Genomic DNA, 26,507 nt, shown 5'->3' with positions numbered 1-26,507 from the left:
TCGCTCGAGTGTCCCTCTCTTTTTTTCTGGCTTTAATGCCTACTCCAGCAGCGCTAAACCTCGGCCAGACAAAGGCAGATACAGTCAGTGGACTGTTTCGCCAAGATAAGAATGAAGGTGAAAATAAGTCTTTATGCTCTTGGCACATATGTTTTACCTGATGATAGCAGGTAGCCCATCTATTAGCTTTTTAGAAAGCTGTTTTCTAGTTGACGTAACAGAAAGAGATTTTAAGTCATCAAAAATAACACCTAAAATCCCCTTAAGTAAGACCAGGTTCCTCCTAGGCTTCCTTGTAAAATTTGCCAGTAGTTTCACTCTTTAAATGCTATATACTTCAACATCTCTCTGTTACATGTGATGACAGCATTCCTGTGAAGATATTTCTAAACGTTGTTGAAGGTAGACACTAGTTTGTTACACTGCTTTAACTGGATCATGCTGCAATGTAAGGGCTGGCCCTTAATGAAATTATCTGAATTTTGTTACCCTGAACCTACCCTCCGTTAACCACACACACACACAAAATACTAACTTCTGCATTACTTACATGGAGGTTTTGTAGCCATGCACTTAAGTTTAAAATATGCTGAAACACCTAGAGTCCTGGGAGAGAAATGGGAACAAGGCAGAGCCACTTGCCAAAGGACAGCTCTTGTGACTCCCCAGGTTCAAAGACCTGCTTCTCTTTGAACTCCTGGAATATCTGAACTTTGGGGGAATCACGCATCACAGGTGTGAAGATTTTACATTTTTGGTACGGTCTTCCACCCTAAACAGCTACCTTCTATCTTCCTTGTGTGTCAATAGTTACTATGTAAGTAGAGTGTATGCAAGCTAGGTCGCTTCAGTTGTGCCTGACTCTTTGCAACCCCATGGACAGTAACCCTGCCAGGCTCCCCTGTCCAAGGGATTTTCCAGGCAAGTATACTGGAGTGGGTTACCATGTCCTTCTCCAGGGGATCCTTCCAACCTAAGAATCAAACCCACATCTCTTAAGTCTCTGGCAGTGGCAGGCAGGTTCTTTACCACTAGCCCCACCTGAGAAGCTCTAGCCATAATGTGTACACATGTATACATAATATGGATACATATATACACAATAAATGTATAAGAATGAATGGTATGGGAGGAAGAAAAAATTGAAATGTGTTAAATTAGTACTGCTTTCTCTAGACTCCAAGCTGTATCAATATATCTGGTGTATATATATGCCGGGGTCCAGCCCCGGTGGATCCAGGGAATTCGAAGGGTGGACGGCGTTGGCGTGGAAAGACTTGTTTATTTATTAATATTAGATTAAGAAACAATAGTGTAGTAGGAGAATTAAGTGGAGGAAGAGGGCTGAATAGCTTGGATTACACGGAAGACCAATAAAATTCCAGACAAGGAATTTGCACCATCTACGTTGGGCCACCGGCGCTCGCTTGAATATCTAAGGGTGCCTTGCCTTAGGCTCCCTTTCGCGCAAGTCTTAACAGCCAGGGCAAGTAAGTAGATGTGGCGGGCCTCTGCGCCCTAGGTGGGAATTCAGCCTGAAATTAAAGTAAAGAGCAGAGGGAGGGAAAGGGAGAGAAGAAGAGAGAGAGAGACACGGGGGAAACCAGTCCAGCGACTGGCTCTCGCTCCTATTGTTCAGAAGGCCTTTTATACTTTTGATAAAACATGGAGATCAGTGGGTAACACAAAGTTATGCAGCTTTAGCAGTCCAGACTCTTATCAAAACCAGGCTTTTCTCTCTGCATACCTAATTGTATACACAAGTCTTAGGTAATTTACATCATCTTCCAGCCAAAAGGGCCAATTAACATTTTACAGCCTTTTTTCTGATAAGGGTTTGTCAACCAGAAGACTTATTTGTGTTGATCTTCCCAAGGTCTGGTGCCACTCTCAGAAAGCACTAAATAAAGTTACATTCTTACACAGCAAAGATACAGCAACTTGTAACAAGTAGAGGGAGGACAGTGATTTACAGCAAAAGAGAAGCAATTAACTCAAAAGTCTAGTGTTGCTAACATCAAAACTACTATGTATCTTTTTCTACATCCTGCTTACATTGAGTAACATCCTTCCAGGTGCCTAAAAGATAAAGAATATGGAGGCCTGGCAGCAGTCATTGAGTCAACAGTGAAAACCCTCTACCAATATAATTTTTAACTCTTTAGAAAAGGCTCTGTATCTTTAAGATGCTTTTAAGCTTTGTACCTCCCGCCGTTGGGGGGCTGTAAGCAATTCACAAGCTGTAAGAGGTCAGGGAACCTGTTAGGCAAGCTAGAGAGCAATCAGAAGGGGTTTAACTGAAACATCCCTTTCAAATGCAGAAGACTAAAGCCCTGAATTGACTTTTTCCAGAGAATATCAGAAAAGTGGAGAAGCAGAGAACAAAAGCCGGCAGATTTTTTGTTGGGGTACATGCTTAGGAATTTCCAAAGGGGCCCCTGAAGTCTGAGCACGCCTTGCGTATGTCAGCTTCCTTCCTCATGACCTTGTCACGGGCAGGATTCCTCACACAGGCTCCCGGCATATATATATATATATATATATATCAAAATGCAGAGAAAGTACTCCTGCTTTGCAAAACACAAGTCTGAGTCCATCTCCCCCTACTTAAAGGCTTTCAGTGGCTTCACACTACATTCAGAATGAATCTAAACGTCTGTGACTAAGATGCCTCTGCCTGATCAGATCCTGGGTCCATGGTTGTCTCTCTTTCCTCCTCATACTGCAGTCTGCACTTTCTGGTATATTTCCTTTCTTGGAACACATTTAGCAAAAGGCACATCCCAGGTCCTTTCTTTAGGAGACACTCACCTTTCCTGTTTCAGTATTTTCACGACTAAATTTTTCTTTTCTTTTGCATCCCAAGACAGAGATCATTTCTTCATTGAGAACTTTTCATACTACCCAAACATTATTTTTTGAGCATTTGTCTATTTCATAATCTCAGCCTCTTTTTTGTTTCCTCCATGAGCCTTCAAGACAACTTTACAATCCATGTTGCCGGCATGGCCTTACTGACTGTGTGTCCTGCGTGTGCTTTCTGTCTCCTGAATTGGAACATCCAATTCACCCCCTATGAAGGCAGGGTCTTTTTCCATCCTGCCCACCACACATGCGCTAGCACCTGGTACTGTGCTGGGAAAATGGTAGCAGTCTAATCAATATCTGTCCATTTTAAAATTGAAGAGTAGGTCCCAGGTGACTGGAACTGTTCTGTTTCCTCCCGAAACTGCGTCTCTGGGGAGCATTTTTAAGTGATATTGTTTTCAAGCATCTCTGATCCTTTTTGGGGACAGCTATGGGAGTAGCGAAGCGTTCACCTATCCAGCAGGAATATTATGTGACTGGCTACTCATTTGAGCCATTTAAACAGGATAGATCTATATGGACAATTTCAGGTCATTTCAGCAAGTATAAAACAGCATGTACTGAAAGGGAGTGCCCCTTTTTGGGAAACTGGTTCATTAGCAACATTGAGGAGTGCTGGAGGGTGGTCAGAGTATCATTTCTTCCCTCTGAGGCAATCTTGCCTTGGGGCTGCCGTCTAATGACTAATCTCAACTTGCTAGCACCAGAGCCCCTTATCCCAGGCCCTGAGAAACCCTGCCTGAGGCCGACAGCCAGATGCCTTGCTCCTGGGTTGCCTTATTTCGCAGAATTCCACAGCTTTGTTTCTGATTCTGAAGCACACTGTTGCTTGTCTAGATAATAAAGAGCAGTCTAAGCATCAGTCACATGGTATGTTCAGGGCTAGATGCATGCTCTTAGGCTGTCAAAAAAAAAAAAACATCTCTTTATTATTATCAGATCTTCCCCCCACCTTACACGTTCCTGTCTCAGTTTTTGTACAAGTTGCTAAGTTTGGGTAGGACTCATTTTCACTTCTTGACAGTTTCTTTGCTGGTTTCAAATCCTGAGAAGCATATACTGTGTGGAGATGAACTGCACAAAGTCCCTGGGAAATGTAAGTGGAAAGGCAACGGTTGTGTCTGCTGGTTTATCGCAAACTTCAGCTCCTCTTCCCAGGTCTGCACAGTTCGCTTTGAGGGGTGCACGGAAGGTCAGCTGGAATTCAAGTCTCATCAAGTCACCCCCAATAGGAAAGAAAGCACGCTTTAGATATGGAACAACTCATGAGGACTTTGGCACTTCTCAAGTTGCCTGCAAGGTGGGTCATGTTTGTTGACAACGTAATAACTGCACAAAAGTACTTCACTTGTCCAATTGAAACTTTACTGAGTGAATGGGTTTTTGAGTATCCTGGAGACTCTCAGGAAGTTTGACATGGGAAAGTGTTAGTAGAATTATAGACTTGAAAGGGCATCCACTGAGATTTTGCAACAATGTATACAGTATCAAGAGTAAACATTTCAAACTGCAAAAAGTGAACCCTCTAGCTATAGGGAAAACATGTATATAAAAAAAGCAGAGGACAAGATGAGGTAAGAGCTCATAAGTAAAAGAAAGCACATCCCTCCCATTCTTTAAACTTCATCGTGGTTCCCCATGGCATCTAGAAAAATTCAAAACTGCTTAACAGTTCCCATAACTAGTCACCATTCAAAAGTAAATGATGACATGACTGATCCACAACCACTTTTACCTTTCTCCCCCTGTTCCCTTTCCTCATCTCCTCCACTTCACATTTGTCTCTGCCTCAGGGCCTTTGCACTGGCTGTGCTCTCTGACTTGAAGTTTGCTACCCTTAATGGTAAAAACATCTCAATTCTCCCCGTCACTCCCACCCCTGCTTCCAGCATAGGATTTATCAGTTTGATATTTTATCTACTTATTTACTAAAATTATCTTATGTACGTACTTGTTTACTTGTTAATTATTTGTCTTCCAATTCTAGAATGTAAGCGCCATGAGGCCGGGGACTTTGTACATCATATTTTCTGTCATATATACAGAACTGACATCCACCCCATTGTGTGTTTAACAGATGTGTGTTGAGTGAACAAATTAATAGTGAATAAAATGTCATTAACAGTAACAAACCCATGAATGCTTTATATTATTAATGAACGACATTGCACAACACTGTGAGGGACATATAAGATGGGTGGGATAGGGAATTCCCTGGTGGCCCAGTGGTTAAGAGTCTCCTTTGCAATGCAGGGGACACAGGTTTGATCCCTGGCAGGGAAACTAGTATCTCATATACCCAGGAGCAACCAAGCCCTTGCACTGAGACTACTGAGCCTGCACTTTGCAACAAACATCCCACATGCCACAACCAAGCTCCCACATGCTGCAACCAAGCTCCCACATGCCGCAACCAAGGCCCGGAACAGGCAAATAAATAAACAAAGGATTTTTTTATATTTTTTTAATAAAATGGTCCTAACAGATATAAGGACTAGAGCAGTTCAAGGGAGACAGAATCCCGAAGAAACAAGCCCATCAGAAAACCACCCCCAAGGCCATAAGAAAAGGGTGAGTTGGAGACAGGAGGCTTGGAGGAAGGGATTTGATGGGACCAATATAAAGGGAGACGCAATATATATAACCTAACATGTTGAGCGTAATATAAATCGACTGGAAGTTATAGCAGAGGATTCAAGTAGGAAAATAAGAGGAAATGAGAGCATTTGGAGAGAGCATTGGAAAGCCTTGAAAGCAGGGTAAAAAAATGACAGAGTTGTTATGGGTTGTAATCACTGATGATAACATTGTGATGACAAGAATATTGTCATCACAATGATCAGAAAGTGTTGCCTCTAGACACTGAGGTGGTGCCAGAGGAGGCGCAATCACAGAAGGATGCTCAGAAAGTATCTACACCTTCTGGAACCATCTATGTTTTAAACGCTTTTCTTTGAATGTGCTCTATTCAGAAGGAAGGAAGGATCTGAAACCACATCCACAATGGCCATCCCTTTCAGATACGTGAACCATAGCTACTCCATTTTGAGTTTTACATGATCTCAAATAAGTCATCAAGACAAGGCGGCAGTAAAGGGAAAGATAAGAAGCATCTTCACCCCGGTTGCCTGCTGCCCGTGGGTTCCTCCTGTGTAGAACTGATGCTGGTCTGGCTGGGTATGACCCTGCCAGGGCTGAGAAGGATGAGAAATTCTTGCTATATCACAGCTCTTTTCTGCTTGGGCTTACACCTTCCTTCCAGAAGAAGTTACAATACGTACTTATGAATTTCTGATTGTATCAGTTTCCTATTGTAGCTTTAACAAATTACCGTAAATGTATTGGTTTATCACAACACAGATTATTATCTTACAGTTCTGTAAGCTAGAAATATCACAGGAGTCACACTGGGCTGAAACCAAGATGGTAGCTGGGCTGCTGTGCTCCTCGCTGGAGACTGCAGTGAAGAGTACCTTTCCGTGCATTTTTCAACTTCTAGACACTGCCTGCTTGCCTCGGTTTATGGTATCCTTCACTTTCAAAGTACATCACTTCAATCTCTTCCTCCAGAATCACATCTTTACTGAGTCAGACCTTCACAGTTTCCTTTCTGAAGGATCTTTGTGATGACATTGAGGTCACCCAAGATGATCCAGGTAATCTTTCTCTCTCAAGATCCTTAACCTGGTCACATGCAAGCCCTTTGGCTAAGCCATATTCATAGCTTACGGGGGTTAGGACACGGGCGTCTCTGAGAAAGGAAAGGCGGCACTGTTCACCCACCGCACAGATTAAGGAGCTGTTTACAGATTCGGGGTTCTCTTGATCCTTGAACCGAAATCCTTCTTCTGCTCCAGGAAGAGCACGTCTTTGTCTGTTAGTTCTCCCTGGACAATATCTTCAACTCCAAGTTGTATGGACTTGAGAAAGCCGGACTACTGACTGTTATGCTCCGAGCCCATATCTCCAAACCGACCAAGAGAGAGAGCAAGTCCACCACGGTAATGCAAAGTCAAGAAGGGAGTTTATTTCTAGCGTGCTAGGGCCCAAGTCTCATCCGGCACAGCAGAATCCGACAAGAGCCCTGAACAAAGGAGTATGGCGGCTTATATACAGGCAGTTCTTTGTCTCAGCTACAGGAGCAGCTGGCGTTACATGATTGGCCAGGCAGGATGAGTGCATGTCCTGTCTCTTTCTGGTAAACATGACTCAGGTCCTAGAGCCCTTCGTTTGGTCCCTAACATTCCCCCCTGTCCTTAGATCATATAGAGGAATCTTCCTCTTGGTCCTGAGACACAGTTTGATATTGTTGCCGAAACACAAACAGCTGCACTGTATTTATGCGTTCCTTTACAAAGGCTACAAGTCTATTGATAATACATGGGCCAAAGGTAAGCATCAGTAGAAGTATTAGCAGGGGTCCCAGCAAGGTGGAGATTAGGGTGGTCAATCAAGGGGATTGTTGAAACCAAGACTCAAACCATCCTTGTTGAGCCTCACGTTTTCGTTTACGTTGGGCTAGTCCCTCTCTTACTTTGGCCATAGATTCTCTAACTATTCCTGAGTGATCAGCATAAAAACAACACTCTTCTCCTAGGGCAGCACAGAGTCCCCTCTGTTGCAGAAAGACAAGATCTAATCCTCTTCTGTTTTGCAGAACTACTTCAGATAGGGAAGTTAAAGACGATTCTAAATGACTAATAGATTGCTCTATATGGGTGATGTCCTCATTTATGGCCGCTCTCAGGGAGTTAAATCCTTGGCTTTGCAGGGACAAAGCTGTTATTCCTGTTCTGGGCCCAGCTATTCCAAGACCGAACATAGTTGCTATGGTTATGGCAGTAAGAGGTTCCCTCTTGACTTTGTAAGTTCTTTCTTGAGGATTTAGGGTCAATTTTTGGGCCCAGTAATCATATATTGTTTCCTCTGGTTGGTACAGAATTTTTGGCACGACTGCTGCCATAACACAGTATTCTTCTTTGGGATCAAAGATTGAGCTGTGTAAGCATGGAGTCAGCCCCGTGTGTGAACAGACCCACCATCCTCCCATCCGTGGTATTAGCCACCTGGCTATGGGCAAGTCCGTAGGCTCAATGACATGCGCACACAGTGGAGACCTCTCTGATAATACCTTGCCCATACATAACCCTTTTCCCCATACCTCTCTCATTGTAAGGCTTACTTTTCAGTCTCCCCATTGACATTGAGGAGGATCGGTGCCGTTGGCCAGGTCGTAAGAGGCGTTGAGGCCTACTGCCTCATAATAAGGGGGAATTAAGTTGTAACATAACCAACAGGATTTAGTTGCCTCAGGATGGGTTTGATTTAAGGTAGCATAAGCTGCCTTTACTAATTTCCATAGTGGATCTGTTTGTCTGAGTTTAGCAAGGGGGCCGGCCTCTGGGTCTTTAGTTGGTCCCTGGGATGTAGGTAGGAAGGTTGTCGGGTAGAGAGTTGCATGGACCTGTTCAACGGGGTTTGAACCGATACTATACATTTTTACTGGTTCTAAAACTTAACTCACAACAATGATCCCATTATAATACTCCCGGTATGGGAACCCGTCAGTTCTGGTCTGAAGCCCCCATGATATCCTGTTGACCCAGGCCTTTTCTTTTTTTGCTTTGTCAATGTTAAACCTTATTTTTACTTGGGCAAAGTTATGATCTTTTTCCCAATCGGAGTACGGAGGCACGGGTCCTACAAATAAGAAGTTAAGCAAGTCCCGATTTCCTACATCCCACCGTCTATACCCTGGAGTCTCCGACCCAGCATTGGAAGTTATGCAGTCCCAAGATTTACAATAAGAGTCCTGTATCCCCCTATAGCTCTTCCAGTTATGCCTGGGTGCACCTGGACTTGCCCAGAATGCATGATTCCAGAGCTTGCCCCTCTTCCAGGGTACATTTACCACCGGCTTAAGGTCAAAGTATAAGTCTGGCCACCAAGTATTTTGTGGATGTATTGAGGTGGTGGAGGTAAGCATCTCATGTGTTAGTCCATTTTGCAGTTTCCAGGTGATTCTGACGGGTTGGTGCAGGTTCACACTGGCAGCTTCGGAGCAGAGTAACATGGTCATCCATAAGATGGTCCAGACAAGTTGTCTTGGTCTTGTTGATGACACTGGAGCTTCAGCCTCAGGGGGTTGGACGGGTGCAGAGACGCTTCCCATTCTTTTTTAGCCTCTTCCTGCTCTGCTGAAGTAGCTGGGCATACGTGGTTGCAACGCACCCAAGGCCCGATACCATCGACCTTTAGGGCAGTTGGGGTGGTAAGAAGAACAACATAAGGACCCTTCCATTTGGGTTCTAGTGCCTTGGTGTTGGTGCCTTTTGACCCATATCCAATCTCCTGGGCCAATGTCATGTGAGGGAATAGTTTTTTTTTTATTTTGACCCACATGTATTTCCCAGAGCAGGTTCCAGACAAGAGAGTGCACCTTGCTTAAGGCCATCAAGGCCTCTTGGAATTGTCCCAACGTGGGAGGCGGTAGTTTCTTCCCTTCAAATATTGGACATACAGGGGGAGGTCTCCCATACAGAATTTCAAATGGGGTCAGATTAAGTTGATAAGGAGTATTACGCACACGGAAGAGGGCGAAGGGAAGGAGGGTCACCCAGTCCCCACCAGTCTCTATAGCCAATTTAGTTAAAGTTTCTTTTAGGGTCCAATTCATTCTTTCTACTTGCCCTGAGCTCTGTGGACTGTATTCACAATGTAACTTCCATTTAGTCCCCAGGGCTAGGGCAAGGCTCTGAACTATTTGACTCACAAAAGCAGGTCCATTATCAGAGCCGATGGTCACTGGCAGGCCAAACCTGGGAACTATTTCTTCTAAAATCTTTTTCACCACTATCATCATGGTTTATCCCTTTATAGGAAAAGCCTCCACCCACCCTGAGAAGGTATCCACCAACACTAACAAGTACCGGTAACCATACTTGCCTGGCCTTACCTCGGTGAAATCTATTTCCCAGTGCTGCCCTGGTCCTTCTCCCCGATACCTCAGTCCTGCATGTTGCCCTTTTCCTGGCCTCATCTGTTGACACGCCGTACAAGCATGCACTATGTTCTTTACAGTTGTCTGGTGCTGGGGAAATGGCAGGCGCGCAGTTTGAAAGAGCATCAGAGTCTTTTTTTTTTTTTCCCAGATGAGTAGACAAGTGTAAATGCTCACATAGTTGCCATCCCAGCTGAGCAGGGAGTATCAAGTAGCCGTCTGAGTCTCGGTACCATCTATCTTCACCTTTTTGAAGGTTGGTGTGTTCTTGGATCCAAGCAAGGTCTGTGGATGAATACTCAGGGGTTGGGGGCAGAGTTCCCATACCTGGAGGTGGAAGTCCGATCGCTAACACAGGGGTGATGAAATCTTCATCAGCTACTTATCGAGCTGCCAGGTCTGTGGCACGATTCCCTCGTGCCGTGGGGCTGTCACCCTTCTGATGTCCAGGTACGTGTACTATTGACACAGCCCGAGGCATCTGTACAGCCTCTAAAAGTCTACGGATTTCAGGCAAGTTTTTAATTTCTTTTCCTTCAGCTGTCAAAAACCCCTGTTCCTGATATATCGGGCCCTGGATGTGTACCGTGCCAAAAGCATAGCGACTGTCAGTAAAAATAGTTATTCTTTTTCCTTTGGCTCTCTCTAATGCTTGAATCAGGGCAATTAACTCTGCCTTTTGTGCTGAGGTATCCGGGGGAAGGGCCTCTGCCCATATCGTCTGTCCAGAGTCATCTACTACTGCGGCTCCCGCCCGTCTCTGTCCATCTTTTACATAACTGCTGCCATCTGTGAACCATTTTAGCTCACTGTTATCCAGTGGAGTATCGGTTAAGTCCTTTCGTATTGCTGTTACCCCAGCCAGTATCTCATCACAATCATGGAGGGGGCTATTTTCCTCCGGATTGGGCAAAAGAGTGGCTGGATTTAGAGTGCAGGGCATTTGGAAATGAATCCATGGGGTGTCAAGTAGCAAGGCCTGGTAGTGCGTCAAGCGGGCATTAGAAATCCATTTACCTGGGGGTTGCTTTAAAACTCTCTATGGCATGAGGAGTGTAGACCAAGAGTCTCTGTCCATAAGTCAGTTTATCAGCATCGTGGACTAAGAGCGCGGTGGCCGTGATGATATGGAGGCAAGGTGGCCATCCGGCTGCCACTGGGTCCAGTCTCTTGGGAAGGTAAGCTACAGGTCGCTTCCATGGTCCCCATCTCTGTGTTAGTACCCCTTTTTCTATCCCCCGCTTTTCTTCTACAAATAATTGGAAAGGCTTAGATGGATCAGGGAGGGCAAGGGCAGGAGCTTCTAGCAAGGCTCACCTGAGCTCTTGGAAGGTCTCTTTCATTGGCTCAGTCCATTTCTAGTCCTTGTTTTCTTTGGTCCCTTCATATAGGGGCCTGGCCTTTTCTGCAAACCCCAAGATTCATAACCGGCAATATCCCACAGTTTCCAGAAATTCTCTCACTTGTCTAGGGTTAGCCGGCTCAGGGATCTGGAGGATGGTTTCTTTCATAGCCTGTGTTAGCCACCTCTGGCCCTGTTTTATCTTATAACCGAGGTATGTAACCTCTTGCTTGGCAATCTGGGCCTTTTTGGCACTAGCCCTCTAACCTAAAGTCCCCAAGGTTTGGAGAAGGTCACCTGTTGCCTCTTGGCACTCTTTCTCTGTAGCCGCTGCCAGCATAAGGTCATCAACATATTGTAATAAAACAATGGTAGGGTGTTCAACCCGATACTCACGGAGGTCTTCGTCCAGGGCCTCATTAAATAATGTGGGCGAGTTTTTGAAACCCTGTGGTAAGCGAGTCCATGTCAGCTGTGCAGGGGTCTGACCACCGTCTTCCTGCCATTCGAAGGCAAAGATCTCTTGGCTTGAGGGGGCAAGAGGCAAACTAAAAAAGGCATCTTTCAAATCTAAAACAGTGTACCAAATGTAGTTTGGAGGCAAGTTGCTTAGCAATGTATAAGGGTTAGGAACCATAGGATGAATATCATTCACCCATTTGTTGACTTCTCATAGATCTTGAACCGGTCTAAAATCAGTTCCCCCAGGCTTTTTTACAGGCAACAGGGGAGTGTTCCATGGGGCCCGGCACCTTTTCAGGACCCCAGCATCTATAAGTTGTTGTGTATGAGGAGTAATTCCTTGTAGAGCCTCTTGACTCATGGGATACTGTCGTACCCTTACCGGGGAAGCACTGGCTTTCAGTTCCACAATGATAGGGGGCCTCTGTTTGGCCAGCCCCATTCCTGCTGTTTCAGCCCAGGCCTGAGGGTATCTTTGAACCCATGGTTGTACTTCAGGGCTTATTGTCACTGGGGCCTCTGGCAAGTAGAGTCTGTATTCATCTTTTAATGCCAGAGACAAGACCTGAAGAGGATGCCCGGTCCCATCTAAAACCGACACTTGTCTGTGGTCGAAATGAATTTGGGCATTCACTTTAGACAGTAAATCCCTTCCCAACAAGGGCGCTGGACACTCAGGTATCACCAGAAAAGAATGGGTCACTTAGTGGGCCCCCAAGTTCACATGCCATTTTGTAGTCCATCCATATCGCTTAGTCCCGGTTGCTCCATGCACCCAGCTACTTTTCTTAGACGTGGGTCCATCTTTTTGGTTTAAGACTGAGTATTGGGCTCCCGTGTCCACCATGAAGCCAACCGGTTTCCCCTCCACATTTATAGTTACCCAGGACTCAAGGAGGGGCTTCAAGCCCTGACCCCCCTAGTCGCTATCCTCACCCACGTAGAGGATATGACTGTCTGGAGAGGGAGTCTCGTTCTTGGGGTTCTTGGGCCCCTCTTTTAGATTTTTCTTGGGGCATTTATCTTTCCAATGTCCAAACTCTTTTCAAAACGCACATTGGTTTTTCTCAAGCTTACGCCTTGTCGTTTTTTCTTCCATTTTTGAGTCCAATTTTTTCCCTTTCTGGAACCTGTTTTTGTTTTCAACCCCAGCAAAAAATATCTGGGCCCGCTCTTTTTGATTTTTACGGTTTTCTTCAGCTCTAAATTCTCTTTCTTCTCTTCTAATGTGGTCCTCTCTCTCTTCTGGGGTCTCTCTATGATTAAAAACTCTCTTGGCTGCCCTCACTAGATCTTGTAAGGATTGTTCATTTAACCTCTCTATCTTTTGTAACTTTTTTCTAATATCGGGGGCTGCTTGATTTACAAATGCTAACATAACTGCAGCTCGTGACTCATCTGCCTGTGGGTCCATAGGGGTATACTGTCTAAAAGCTTCCATTATCCTTTCAAGGAAGGCTTCAGGCTCTCATTTGGTTCCTGCCTCACTGAATTTATTTTGGCCAAATTAGTTGGCTTCCTGGTGGGCTCTCTAACGCCGGCCATAAGAGTCTGATGGTACACTCGGAGACACTCCCTACCTTCAGCAAGTTCGAAGTCCCAGTTGGGTCGCACCAAGGGGAATCCCTCCTCAATGAGGTTAGGCTGTATTGTGGGCCTCCCATCCACCCCTGGCACATTCTTCCCAGCTTCTGACAGGATCTGCTCGCACTCCTCTGTAGTGAAAAACACCTGTAACAGTTGCTGACAATCATCCCAAGTGGGATTGTGAGTAAAAAGGATAGACTCTAAAAGATCAATAAGACCCTGCGGTTTTTCAGAGATGGAGGGAGTCTGGGTTTTCCAATTGTACAAATCACTAGTGGAGAAGGGCCAATACTGATATGTCCGCTCTCCACCCTCTCTGGCTGGCCCCGCCCGGACCGGAAACGCATGAATGGTGGAGGAGGGGACTTCTGGGTCTTCTTCTTCCGCTACGCTGGCCATTTCCCTTGTTCTTCCCTGAGTTCCCTGGGTGGGGCCCCCTTCTCTGGGATGAGCTGAAGGCTCGGTTCTCCTCCTGGCGTCTCCCGATGAAACCTGTGGAACCTATGGAAGCAAGGGCGGATGTGGATCCGCATACAGGGGTGGGAACAATTCGGTCTCCAGGTCTATCAGATTAGGATACAGAGAAGATTCCTGGAAGACCGGCTTTGGTCGATTCTCGTCCTTTTTTTCTTCTTTTTCTTCAGAAGACTTCATGACTAGCACCTGTGGGCTTGGTGAGGTTGGAGTTGGGGAAGAGGGACAGGGAGGTTTAGGAGGTTTAGGAGGAGCGAGAACAAAGGGTTTAAGCCATTCCAGCGGGTTTCTCACTAGATCCTGCCAGACCAGAATGTAGGAAGTCTGATCTGGGTGCCCGGCAGGACTAGGAGTAAGCACCCTCTCTTTAACTGCCTGGATAATTTGGGGATTGAAGGTTCCCTCTTGTGGCCATCCGACGTCAAAGGTAGGCCACTCGGTGGAACAGAAAGTCACCAGTTTGCTCTCCTTCACCAGTAACAAAAGATTCTGAGCTCTCGACTTGAAATCAGAGAAGTGGTTAATCATAAGAGATAAAGGAGTAGAAGTTGTTTGTCCCATGATCACAGAAAAGTACACTGGGAGCCAACAGAGCACACAAAGAGCAGCGCAGACACCGCAAATAGACAAACAGATAACAAACGCAAGGTGGCCACCGACAATGCACTCAGTCTTACCTGCAGGGTGTTCACAGAGCCAGCCGCCTCCCCGGCACAATACCAGGCCCAGGCCTTACGCTGGACTTAATCCAGTAACCAGAGCCAGCCGCCTCCCCAGCACGAAACCGGGCCCTGGCCTTACGCTGGACTTGCCTCTGCACTTTACACCCAGATGCCTCCCCAGTACGATACTGGGCCCCGGACTTAATCTGGGCTTCTGCAACGTTAGCACCGGTGCTCAGAGCTCTTATCTCCTAACGAGGTTACTCCCTTCTACCAGGAGAGTTGTCTTCCCTGGCGGAATGGAGATCCCGGACGAGCCCCAAATGTTATGCTCCAAGCCCATATCTCTGAACCGACCAAGAGAGAGAGCAAGTCCACCACGGTAATGCAAAGGCAAGAAGGGAGTTTATTTCTAGCGTGCTAGGGCCCAAGTCTCATCCGGCACAGCAGAATCTGACAAGAGCCCCGAACAAAGGAGTATGGCGGCTTATATACAGGCAGTTCTTTGTCTCAGCTACAGGAGCAGCTGGCGTTACATGATTGGCCAGGCAGGATGAGCGCATGTCCTGTCTCTTTCTGGTAAACATGACTCAGGTCCTAGAGACCATCGTTTGGTCCCTAACACTGCCAACCGGCCAACGGGTGTTTCAGCTAAGATACCCATGCCTTTAAAGGAGGGAAGTCAGTGTTTTTGATATGTTACTGAAATTAAGCATATCTTTGCACCATTAACTTTCATGTATGCGTCGTGTCTCCAGCAGAGCCAAGCATATATTCTCATACATAATAGGTATATAGTAATTTTAATATTACTGGAAAGAGTGAATGAGCCTGTTATAAAAATAGGTGTAATTTCAGATGCCAATATTTTTGCATGGCAGAATGAAATTAATTACACAATGAAAGGGCTTTAGTCAGATAGCAGGGACGTAAACACACTCATTACTGGAAAAGTGGAAATTTCCACTTAGCCCACTGAAGGGCTTAGAAAAAAAAACAAAAACAAACAAATGAAACCATCCACTTATAAGTTCCTACCTGTTAACGTATGGGTGACAAATGTTAATGTGTTCCATATATATTTACTTGAATGCTTGACGATAACACATGAAGGTGGAATATTTTAAGGCACATCAACCCACTTTCCTAGTACAGTAAATGTAGTCTGTGAGAAACTGGATGTAGTAACTCAGTGTTATTCAAACGTTTTATCTTTTGTTTGCTGCTTCTCCCAACTCTTCCTGAAAATAAACTTGGCAGTGGCACCTTGCTCATTTTGTTTCATCTCTTATAAAAATAAAACCCTATTCATAATCTCTTCAACTTACAAATCAGTTGTAAATCTGAGGTAAGCAGAAGCAAACTCATTTCCACCCACATACTTTAGAAGATTTCCCCCCACAAATTAACAAAAATAATAATAATACAGAAAAGCTCAAGTTTTCCCTGATTCTTCCATCTCAGACTTAACCCCACCACCAGCATTTCAAGATCTAAAAACCTCTTAGCTCTGTATGCCTAAGGAAAACCTCCCTTTCTTATGCACTTTTAAAATTAATAGTTTGAAATGCATTCTGTTTATGGATGTGATGGAATAGAATAGAAAAACAAATGATTATTTGTTCTCTCTGCTGAAAACGTCTAATGTTAAAAGAAACTGGTTTCCACAGAAAATACCAGCTTCCCCATTAGCCATCTGCTAGATGGGGGGAATGTTCTATGTGGCTTTCTCAGCTGGAACATTTGGAAAATGAATACATTGTTGCAAGAACTGACATGGTTGGCCATAATGTTTGCGATAATGTTGTTGACTTACCAGATGTCCTGGAAATTCCTGGCGTGGGAATGTTTCCAGTGGTTCCAAACCCATCCTTTACTTTGCAGAATGGGGTTTGGTATATATGACTCTACCTCTTTCTCACAGTTACCGTGGAATTTTTTCATTTATTCTGTAAAGTAAAACAAAATGGAAATAGATGCCATTGAGCTGCTCATGTTATTCCAAACTCTACTGTGATACACAGCGCATAACAGATCTATTATTTGCCATTCTGCAAAACAATTCCTTCTTCAATGCCAACCTCATATATCTCTGCAGATATAAGTTTCAATAGCGTGACCTTCACTGTACTCATCTCCAGCTGGTAGAAAAGCAACCGAGTCTAATGGTTGAGTGCTTTGCTCACTCTTTATGCCTAAGGAGTTTGTTTGAAATGTGAATAACCTCTGTTTTCAGTGCGGGCTTTCCCTTTTGAAATTAGATTAATGAAGTGATGAATAAAGTGAAAAGTCCTTTACACTTTGGCATGAAAATAGATTAGACGCCATCTCTTGCAAATGGAATTATCTCTTAGAGGCCTGTTTCTCTACCTGCTTGCCTTTCATTTAAAGCAACAGAATTCTCTGTGCAGAGGGAGGCCTTATTCTAAATGGGAGGATATTTAATGGGACTTCGGTAGCGGTCTAGTTGCTAAGTCTCAGAGCTTCCTACACAGGGCGCCTGGGTTTGATCCCTAGTCAGAGAACTCGATCCCACAAGCCACAACTAAGAATTCACCTGCCTCAACAAAGATCAAGGATCCTGTGTGCAGCATCTGAGACCTTGTGCAGCCAGATAAATAAAAATAAATCTTAAAAAACACTCCATAGAATTCTGCTTGTCACACTCAGTGTCTGGCAATGTTTACTTGTCATGATGCATTTTTATCTTTTACTTCTACCAAAAGGAGATCACATTAACAGTGTCTCCAAAGATCTTAGAGGGCACCTTAAGATATGCCAATGATACCACCTTAATGGAAGAGGCAAAAAGGAAATAAAGAGACTCTTGATGAGAGTGAAAGAGGAGACTGAAAAAGCCTGCTTAAAACTCAATATTAAACAAACTAGGATTATGGCATCCGGTCCCATCACAAATAGAAGGGGAAAAGTGGAAGCAATAACAGATTTCCCCTTCTTAGGCTCTAAAATCACTGCAGATGGTGACTGCAGCCACAGAATTAGTAGACTATTGTTTCTGGGCAGGAAAGCTATGACAAACCTAGACAGTGTACTAAAAAAAGCAAAGACATTACTTTGCCAACAAAGGTCCATACAGTCAAGACTATGGTCTTTCTAGTAGTCATATACAGGTGTGAGAGAAAGACCATAAAGAAGGCAGAGTGCTGAAGAATGGATGCTTTTGAAGTGTGAAGCTGAAGAAGACTCTTGAGAGTTTCTTATACAGCAAGGAGATCAAACCAGTCTTAAAGGAAATCAACCCTGAATACCCATTGGAAGGACTGGTGCTGAAGCTAAAACTCCATCACTTTGGCCACCTGATGGGAAGAATGACTCATTGGGAAAGACCCTGATGCTGGGAAGGATTGAGGGCAGAAGGGGCAACAGAGGATGAGGTGGTTGGATGGCATCACCGATTCAATGGACATGAACTCGGCAAACTCCAGGAGATGGTGAGGGACAGAGAAGCCTGGTGTGCTGCAGTCCATGGGACTGGACACAACTTGGCGACTGGAACAACAATCCTGTTCTATCTGATATTATGCCACTTGTTCTTACAAGGATCTACCAGCTGCCCATCCTCCATCCTGGGTGTGGGGAGAGAGCAAATTTGCCAAGATGGCATGTTCAGGCTCTCTGCCCCACATTTTTTAAACAGCTGAGATAATTTATAGCACTGTGCTTGGGCATCGCGGGGTTCCCGCTGGGTGGCTGGGCTGTGTGCAATGTGCACATGTGAGTGGAACCTAGGAAGCGGTGGCATTACTGCTGAGTCGCAGCTGCGTCTGCCCTCTGCAAACACAAGAGGATGGAATACAGCGTGTCTACTGTTACGGCTGCTGCATCAGCCAGGAGAGAATAAACGTGCCCATGGTTCCTACGACTCCTCGCGTCTTCTTCAGCCTCGTAGCTCGAGCCTTGCCTACCCGGGGCTCAGCAAGCAGAGGAGGCAATGTGAACAGCAACACAGTCGGCGCTGTGAGCAGGATGAGAAGCAATACACTGGGGCTCTGCCGTCTGCCTACATGATCCCTACAGAGATGCTCCTGTCCCCAGGGTCCCTGCATCTCTGATGATTCTGTTACCCAGAGACAAGGTGGTGTCTGATGAGCTATTGCTTATTCTCTGCCACGGGCCCCACATCCATCGCTTCCCTGGGCTTTTCCATTTTAGGGGCCACCATGAAGACAGTTAGACTAACTGTCTTTGCTCTTAGGCCTCATGCAGGCTTGTTGCCTCATCCTGTCTTCCCACCAGTCCTCTTCAAGAGGTTGTGATTCTCGCTGCCCCTCTTTCCACTTCATTCTACCTGGAGGAATTCCATCATCTTGAAGGTATTCTATCAGAATGATCACAAATGGAAATCACAATGCAGTCCTCATGGTTCAGGCATACAAAAATGGACAGCCATTGAGAGCTGGACTATAAAGAAAGCTGAGCGCCGAAGAATTGATGCTTTTGAACTGTGGTGTTGGAGAAGACTCTTGAGAGTCCCTTGGACAGCAAGGAGATCCAACCAGTCCATCCTAAAGGAGATCAGTCCTGGGTGTTCATTGAAGGACTGATGCTGAAGCTGAAGCTCCAGTACTTTGACCACCTGATGCAAAGGGCTGACTCATTGGAAAAGACCCTGATGCTGGGAAAGATTGAGGGAAGGAGGAGAAGGGGACGACAGAGGATGAGATGGCTGGATGGCATCACCAACTCAATGGACATGGGTTTTGGTGGACTCCGGGAGTTGGTGATGGACAGGGAGGCCTGGCATGCTGCAATCCATGGAGTTACAAAGAGTCAAACATGACTGAGCGACTGAACTGAACTGAAATGATTGAGGGTCTGGTCCCAGACACGTCCCTGCCCCCACTAAACACATGAAATTTCTCTGAACTGTATCAGACTCAAGGACACCATGACCTGTTTTCAAAACAAAATCTGCTAGCTGCTGCTAGCTGCACCCTTGCAGTTTCAAAGTCCCCCCATTCTGAAGTTACAGAATCATTTTGAACCCCAACCAGTCTTCACTTTAGAAGAACCTTACTCCTTACTGGCTACAATCCCAATTCTTGACAATTTATGTATACTTGAAGTTTTTTGCCTCTATAAGCATCTCCCATTTCATCGTTCGGCAGAACATAATTCAAGTGCTTCTTAAATCTGTGTTTCTCAGACTGCAGTCCTGACAACCTCAAATAAACAACCAGAACTCCTTTCTTGGAATTCTTGGTTAATTCTTGGTTAACAAGAGCAGTCTCCTTGAAGGGACTGGTTTTGAAGAAACTACATCTGTGTGTCGTTGTTTTGTGGTCATCCTATTCTTGCTCTGCTTTTCTTTTGAGGCAAAAATCACAAAACCCACTGTCTGCTTGAAGGGTAATGAAGGCGGGGAAAAGGGAACCTATGTAGGAGACATTTAAGCGCATCTGCTAGGGAAGGAGATGCAGACATAAAGAACAGACTTCTGATCACAGTAGGGAGAGGGTGGGATGACTTGAGCATTGAAACATATACATTACCAAGTGTAAAACAGAGAGCATTTGCTGTATGATACAGGGAACCCAAAGCCACAGGTGCGATGGGGAGGGAGGCGGAGAGGCATGTGTATGCCTGTGGCTCATTCATGTTGACGTATGGCAGAAACCACCGCAATGTTGTAAAGCAATTATCCTCCAATTAAAAATAAATTTTAAATTGAAAAATAAAAGCATCTGCTAAGGTTATAAAACAATCGTGCCATCGCCTAGCTAGAAAAGGAAAAGAATACATGGAAGAGAAGGCCAGAAGGTAGGAAGGAGGACAGATGACCTTATCAGCAATTTTCTGATAGTCAAAGAACGTGACTCCCCCTGCCTTTTTTAGAGGCTGGTATCCAAACAGACACACCTCCCACATTCATGGTCCTGCTGCTCAATGGGTAAGTCAATCTAGGTCTCATATTTTCAAGTTTGAAATTGACAACAATCGCCATGAGTTATTCAATCTTCTGATTAAATGGACAAATAAATACAAATTGGTAGCAGAGGAAAATAATACTGACCATTACACTGCCCTTCAACATCTTATGCGGTTCTGATGGAAAGCTGAGTTTTGCCGGTGCTGTTGTTAACAAGTCTTCTATTCTGGGGATATCCCTACAGGCAGGAGAATCCGTGGACTATATACTCTGCCCCACCCAGGCTAACTGGATCATACGGGCCCCAGTCGCTGCTGTTTTCAAAGCCCTCCAAGTGATTCTAACAGCAGCAACTGAGAACCACCACTCCCACCTCATTCTCCCACTCACACATGTAGGTTTCATCTGTCCAAGGTGCATCACCAGAAGCTAAAAAGCAACTGTTTATCTCTAGATCCAACAAGCAACCATGTTGCTTCAAATGTCATTTCATTCCTTGTTTTTCAATGGCTAATTGTCTGTTGTATATATTAATATACACCATATCTTATTTATCCATTAACCTGTCAATGCACATCTAAGATGCAGAGATCATTACACTAAGTAAGTCAGATAAAGAAAGACAAATATCCTATGATACCGCGTATATGCAGAATCTAAAACAATGAGACAAATGAATCTTAGAAAACAGAAACAGACTCACAGACTCAGAACACAAATTCATGTTCACCAAAGGGAAAAGGTGGGGAGTGGGGAAACTTGGAGGTTGGGATTCACAGATGCACACCACTAGCTAATAAAACAGATAAACAACAAGGATCTACGCCCAGCACAGGAAACTGTACTCAATACTCCATATAACAGATCCCACCTTCCACACCCTGCAGTCCGAAAGTAAACAAATAAACACCAAGAATGTCTTAAGAGTGTCAAAAAGCATTTTATTTGAGTGTTGAAGAGAACACATCAGAAGAGGCCCCGGTTTCATTCAGATGCCTGTCTCACTTCAAACGCGAGCATGTTCGTTCCTATTTCCCCAAAGCATGACTTCATGGGCCCCCAACCCTACCCCAGCACATGTCTGATAAATGTTAAACAGCACCTTGATGGGATGGCATTCCATCCCAGAATGACATTTAAAGGAGCTGCAGTTTAATCGCTGTGGATCACCATCGATCGCGGCTGGACGCCCATGGGACGGTGGACTCGGAGGCCCGCCATCCGTCTCCTGGGATGCTGCGGCCGCTTGCCTCCCCACTTCCCCACCAGCGTGTGGGGCTGACGGACGGGGCGGCTGCACTTTCAAAGTGCCCCGAGTCCCCTCCCCTGCTCTGCATGGCTACTGAGCTGAGCCGTGTTGTGACAGTCTGCCTGCTCGTCCCTGTTCAGATTAATGAATACAGCTTTAGCTGTTAATTCAGAGCTAGTCAAGCTTGTAGCCAACAATTAGAGACCAATTTTCATATTCAGCTGGAGTATATAGGTGGTAGAGTGTTAGGGAGGAGTGCAACTGGGTGTGATCTTTTGCAGCTGGGGCTGAGCTAGGAGAAGAAGGAAGGGGAAGGGAACCTGAAGACAGCACTGGAAGGTCTCCTTGGGTCTGGCTACAGTAAAATGCTTCAAACCTCAATATCTGTGCAAGTTCCAACCATGTGACCCAGGGGGCTCTGAGCTTCCTGCCCTGTGGCTAGACCACAATCCATCAAAAATAACAAGAACATGGCAGGCCCTGTGCACTCCTGCCTTCCAGGAGAGTCAGCCCCTGAGCTACTATTTGAAGGAGCTTTAGAATCACAACCCCAAATCTCCCACTTCTATTGTCTTTTCTCCACAACGAGAAATGAAATGTTTACTTGTACACAGAATTATGCAAGCAACCTTATCTGCCCCCTTCCAGGATCATCCAGGGCAATGAAAACTGAATTCTTAATTCCCAACCATCCCTGAAATATCCTCTCTGATAAAACGAGGGCAACAAATGCCCTATTCTACCTGGAAAAGCTGTCTGTGGACCCCAAGTTCTAAATACTGTCAGGATGCACAGTTATTAGAATTTGTATTTGCAGAAAGGAGAAAGCAGTCTCAGTTAGAGCATCTCTGCCCCTGGTTCCTGATGTTAGAGGCAGTTCAGAGGAATGCATGCTTGTCCAAGCTATGCTGCACATTTGCCCTGGAATTAGATGTCTCTCCCGAGTTATTTTGTATGATTTTATTCTTAAAGCTTGTGGCCTGGAGTTGAGTGCTTTCAGTTGCACTCAAAGCAGCTGGCGGTGGTTTTGGTAATGTTGATAAAGTCTTGGTAGCTTCCTTATTGAATTTCTGTTAGTTCTGCCTTCCTGTTTAGCAGTTGTCTTTGGCATCAGAATGGCTCAGCTGTGCAAGGAAGGATGGAGGGATGGGATTGCTGTCCCCTTTGGGCAGTGCACTGTGGGGACCACGTGGAGATGGGAGCAATCATCCATTGCTAACATCTCCACCCGCAGGTGAAACACAGGCAGAGGGTGGGGGGCAGAACAAGTGATAACCATTTTCCCAGATCTCTATTCTTTCTGCTCAAATGTTTGAAGTCTCAGTGTGCTGTTTTTAAAGGGCATCTATTATCTTGTCTGTAAACCAGTGACGGAAAAGGCCTAACTTACAGAACTGATGCCATAAGTGAATAAGACAAATGGAAAGCATTTAGTATAGTGTCCAGTGTATAGGTGAGCTTCTCTGGTGGCTCAGACTGTAAATAATCTGCCTGCAATGCAGGAGACAGTAAGAGACGTGGGTTTAATCGCTATGTCAGGAAGATCCCCAGGAGGAGGAAATGGCCACCCACTCAGTATTCTTGCCTGGAGGATCCCATGGACAGAAGAGCCTGGTGGACTATAGTCTATGGGGTTGCAAAGAGTCAGAGAAAACTGACCAACTAACATTAACACGTAGGTAGAACTTAAGAAATGATAAAGATACAGAAAATATATCAATAATGGCTCCTATCTTCCTGGAAGTTTGTATCTAACTAGGGACACATGTAAAAAACTATGAAAAAATAGATAAATGGTTCTAGATTGAGTCGGGACTAGCTATGATGGGAGAAATAGTTATTCTAATAGAGAATAATCAGGAATGAGGGGTGTGGCATGAATAGAGTGGTCAGGGATAACAAGGAAGAACAAATTTGACTCCATGTTGAATCTGCTTCTTAACTTTAACCTTTGTATTCTCTTGCTTCTTCCACAAGTCAGTCACCAAAGGGATGTTGCCTGTAGCTTAAAGTGTGCCTAATGGCTTATCTCCAGGAACCCTGCCTCCCATGTCTGAGCTTAGCTAAACAAAATACCTTTGTTTAGCTCACAGGAAACTTCCTGACCAGGATCACCTGTGAGTGGCTGCAGGGGAGAAGAAATTAACACATCCTCTCCACAGTCAGGCAAGAGCCAAGAAATATTTGCAACAACTTTATCAAATCTCATTCTTATCTCTGTGAAAGAAAACAGCATCCAAACCCAAGCAAGACAGTTCTTTGGGACACTAGCCCCCCAGTTCCTCAATCTTCTGGATATAGTCACCATCCTGGGGCCCAGCACCTCACCCCGGGTTGGTTGGCCTGCCGTGTGGTGAGTGGTATGAACTTGGACTTGGTAACAAAAGGAAGCCACTCTGAGGAGGTAACATTGAAGCTGAGACAGAGGAAGAAGCCGAAGAGCTGGGTGAGAGGCGTTCCAAACACAGGGAGTAGAAACTGCAAAGGAGAACGGTGGAAACGTGGAGATGCAAGGGAGAGAACAGAGCAAAGGCAGGTAGGCGATTCTGATATGTGCCAAGTTCTTGTCATTCAAAGCAGTTGAATCTTTGAATCTGAGCATCACCTGGGAGCTTGTTGGAAATGCAGATACAGTCTCATCTACCGCTCCAGACTATTAACTCAGAATCTACATTTTAACAAGATCCCTGGGCAACCCTGGGCACTTCTGAGATAAAGAAGCTCTGGTTTAGGAAGCCACTGGGAAGTTTCAGAGGCACAACTGTGTGACCTGCTTCCTATTTTAATGGTGAAGATGAACTAGCGGGGAGTGTTTTTGCTGCCTCTTATTACTACTTTTGGAGCCGTCTGCCTGGTTCACTGTTCCTTCTCCTTCCCAGGCTGGGTCTGGCTGGAATCTGGTCGTTTTCCGCCTGGTGTCCAGCCCAGCAGCTCCTGCCCTGCTTTCTGCTTATTCACCGTTCAGTGTGGCTGCCAGCCTGCCTGGTGTCTTCCAGCGTCCCCTGTCCCTCTATTCCCCAGATCCCAGCCCCGCCCCCCTGCCTTACATCTCAATGAAACCCTCTGAGACTGGAGCCAGCCCTGCTTGGACTCTGCACTCCATACCTTCAGCTGACTCTCTTCCAGACTCTTTCTGCCCTGGAGGTGCTTCATGCCACATCCTTCTATTTCCACTACATGCCCCTCCCACACCACGGGGACCTAGGGACCAAGTGAAAACAGAACATTCCAGGGGTCTATAATTAGATTCCAAAGATGAGGAAAGAGTTCATCAGCAAATGCCAAACTTCTTCACGTAAAAAAACCAGAAAACTTTTTAATCGATTGTTCGGGGGGAGCTGCTAATGAACTAACCACTTTTAATTCAATATTTGACAGTAATTGCAACGGAATTACATTTAACAAGACAAGAACCTCTATGGGCTTTTAGCAGTCAAACGAGGTAACAGAATGGTTCCTGTTAAGGAACTGAAATAGAATCAAAGGAGCCTTTGGGGCCTATTGCTGTGTCTGAGTGACAAAACTATCAACAGGAACCTCCAAAGACATGCTTTACTGGTTGTCTAGAATAAGAAATACCAGCACAATATCCCTCTGCTTAGCAGAGAAGGGTCTAAACACTAGGGTGGTGGAGCACATAGGTTGGTGAGGACGGTTGGAGAGCTCACTAGGCGGAAACTGTCAAGGAGGCTGGAAGAAAAGTTTAAAAAGAAATCGGCTCTTGATGAAATCTAATGGAAGTTTTGCAGAGGTGTTATAGCGGGTTACACAATCCCTCCCCATCACGTGGCAACGGTGAAGAATCTTTCTCTTCTTCCGAGCTGCGCTCTGACCGGTGGGAGCAGTTCTCACTGCGGCTCAGCATTCTTCTCCCTGAATGATGTTGTCAAGCAGCCCTTCTACTTGCAGAGTTCAACCAGAGCCATGAAATGAGAGCGGCGTTAAAAGAGGAGTGTTTCCGAGGGAGGCAGAGGAGGGATGGTGAGAACATCCTGAGGGTTTAATCAGGTCACGCTGCAATCCATCCCTGGGAGATCTGGGCTAGGCAGCTGGGAGTGCCACAGAGGCATGGCTCCAGAATTGTTTTCATTAGGCACTTTCTTGAAACCCTCTGAAGACGCTCACCTTTCCCACCTCAAATGGCTATGTCATCACCTTTATTTCTGGCTTTAATGGATTTTTCTGAGCTTTTAGCTTTGAAGCCATATAGAAAGAACAGCCTTACCTGAGAACCATAGCTGTTACCCAGATCAAATGTCACCGTCCTCAGGGACAGCTTTAACTGCAGAATGATGTTCAAATTTGGGGGCTTTAAAGCCCAGCAAATAGATTCTATATATTTTTGATGGTCTCTGAAAGAAGTTTCAGAAAGAAGACCCTTATTTTCTCTCAATTTAACACTATATCTGTTATAAAACAAATAAGAGAAGTCGTGCCATTTTATATAGGATTTTGAGGGGGGATTAATGTGAAAAGAAAGAAAAGTAGCTAACAAAATCTTCACATTGCTATATAAGGAAAAAGAACCTTTGGATACAAAGTTCATATTTGACAGGTAATATGACAATAAAAGAGGGGAGAAACATGAATTAAAATGCAATGAAAAGTTCATACTCTTCGTGCACAGTGAAATAAGTGAATGTCCTTAAATTGATCCGCTCTCCAGCTGGGAGAAGGGCTTCAAATGACTGATGGACGTGTGATGGTTTTTCTCTTAGATATATGTTGAACCATAGTGAGGAGATTAATTGGAGTCATTTTTTTAGATATATAAATGCAGTTGTAATTTACTCTGCTTTGCATACAGTAGGAAATTAAAAGTGCTGTCGAGATTAATTCAATGGCTCAGCGGTAAAGAATCTGCCTGCAACGCAGGAGATGCAAAAGACTCTGGTTTGATCCCTGGGTGGGAAAAATCGCTTGGAGGAGGCAACAGGAACCCGCTTCATATCCTTGCCTGAACAAAGCCCATT

The 26,507-nt window shown here is 45.1% G+C and overlaps 1 pseudogene; it reads right to left on the bottom strand.

The window, feature by feature from the left end:
- On the bottom strand, positions 11,572-12,456 carry LOC108637284 (annotated as a pseudogene).

The sequence above is a fragment of the Capra hircus genome, chromosome 12 (assembly GCF_001704415.2).
Source record: "Capra hircus breed San Clemente chromosome 12, ASM170441v1, whole genome shotgun sequence".
Lineage (NCBI taxonomy): Eukaryota > Metazoa > Chordata > Mammalia > Artiodactyla > Bovidae > Capra > Capra hircus.
The sequence above is the reverse complement of the archived record's forward strand: the minus strand, read 5'-3'. Positions and strand labels throughout refer to the sequence as shown.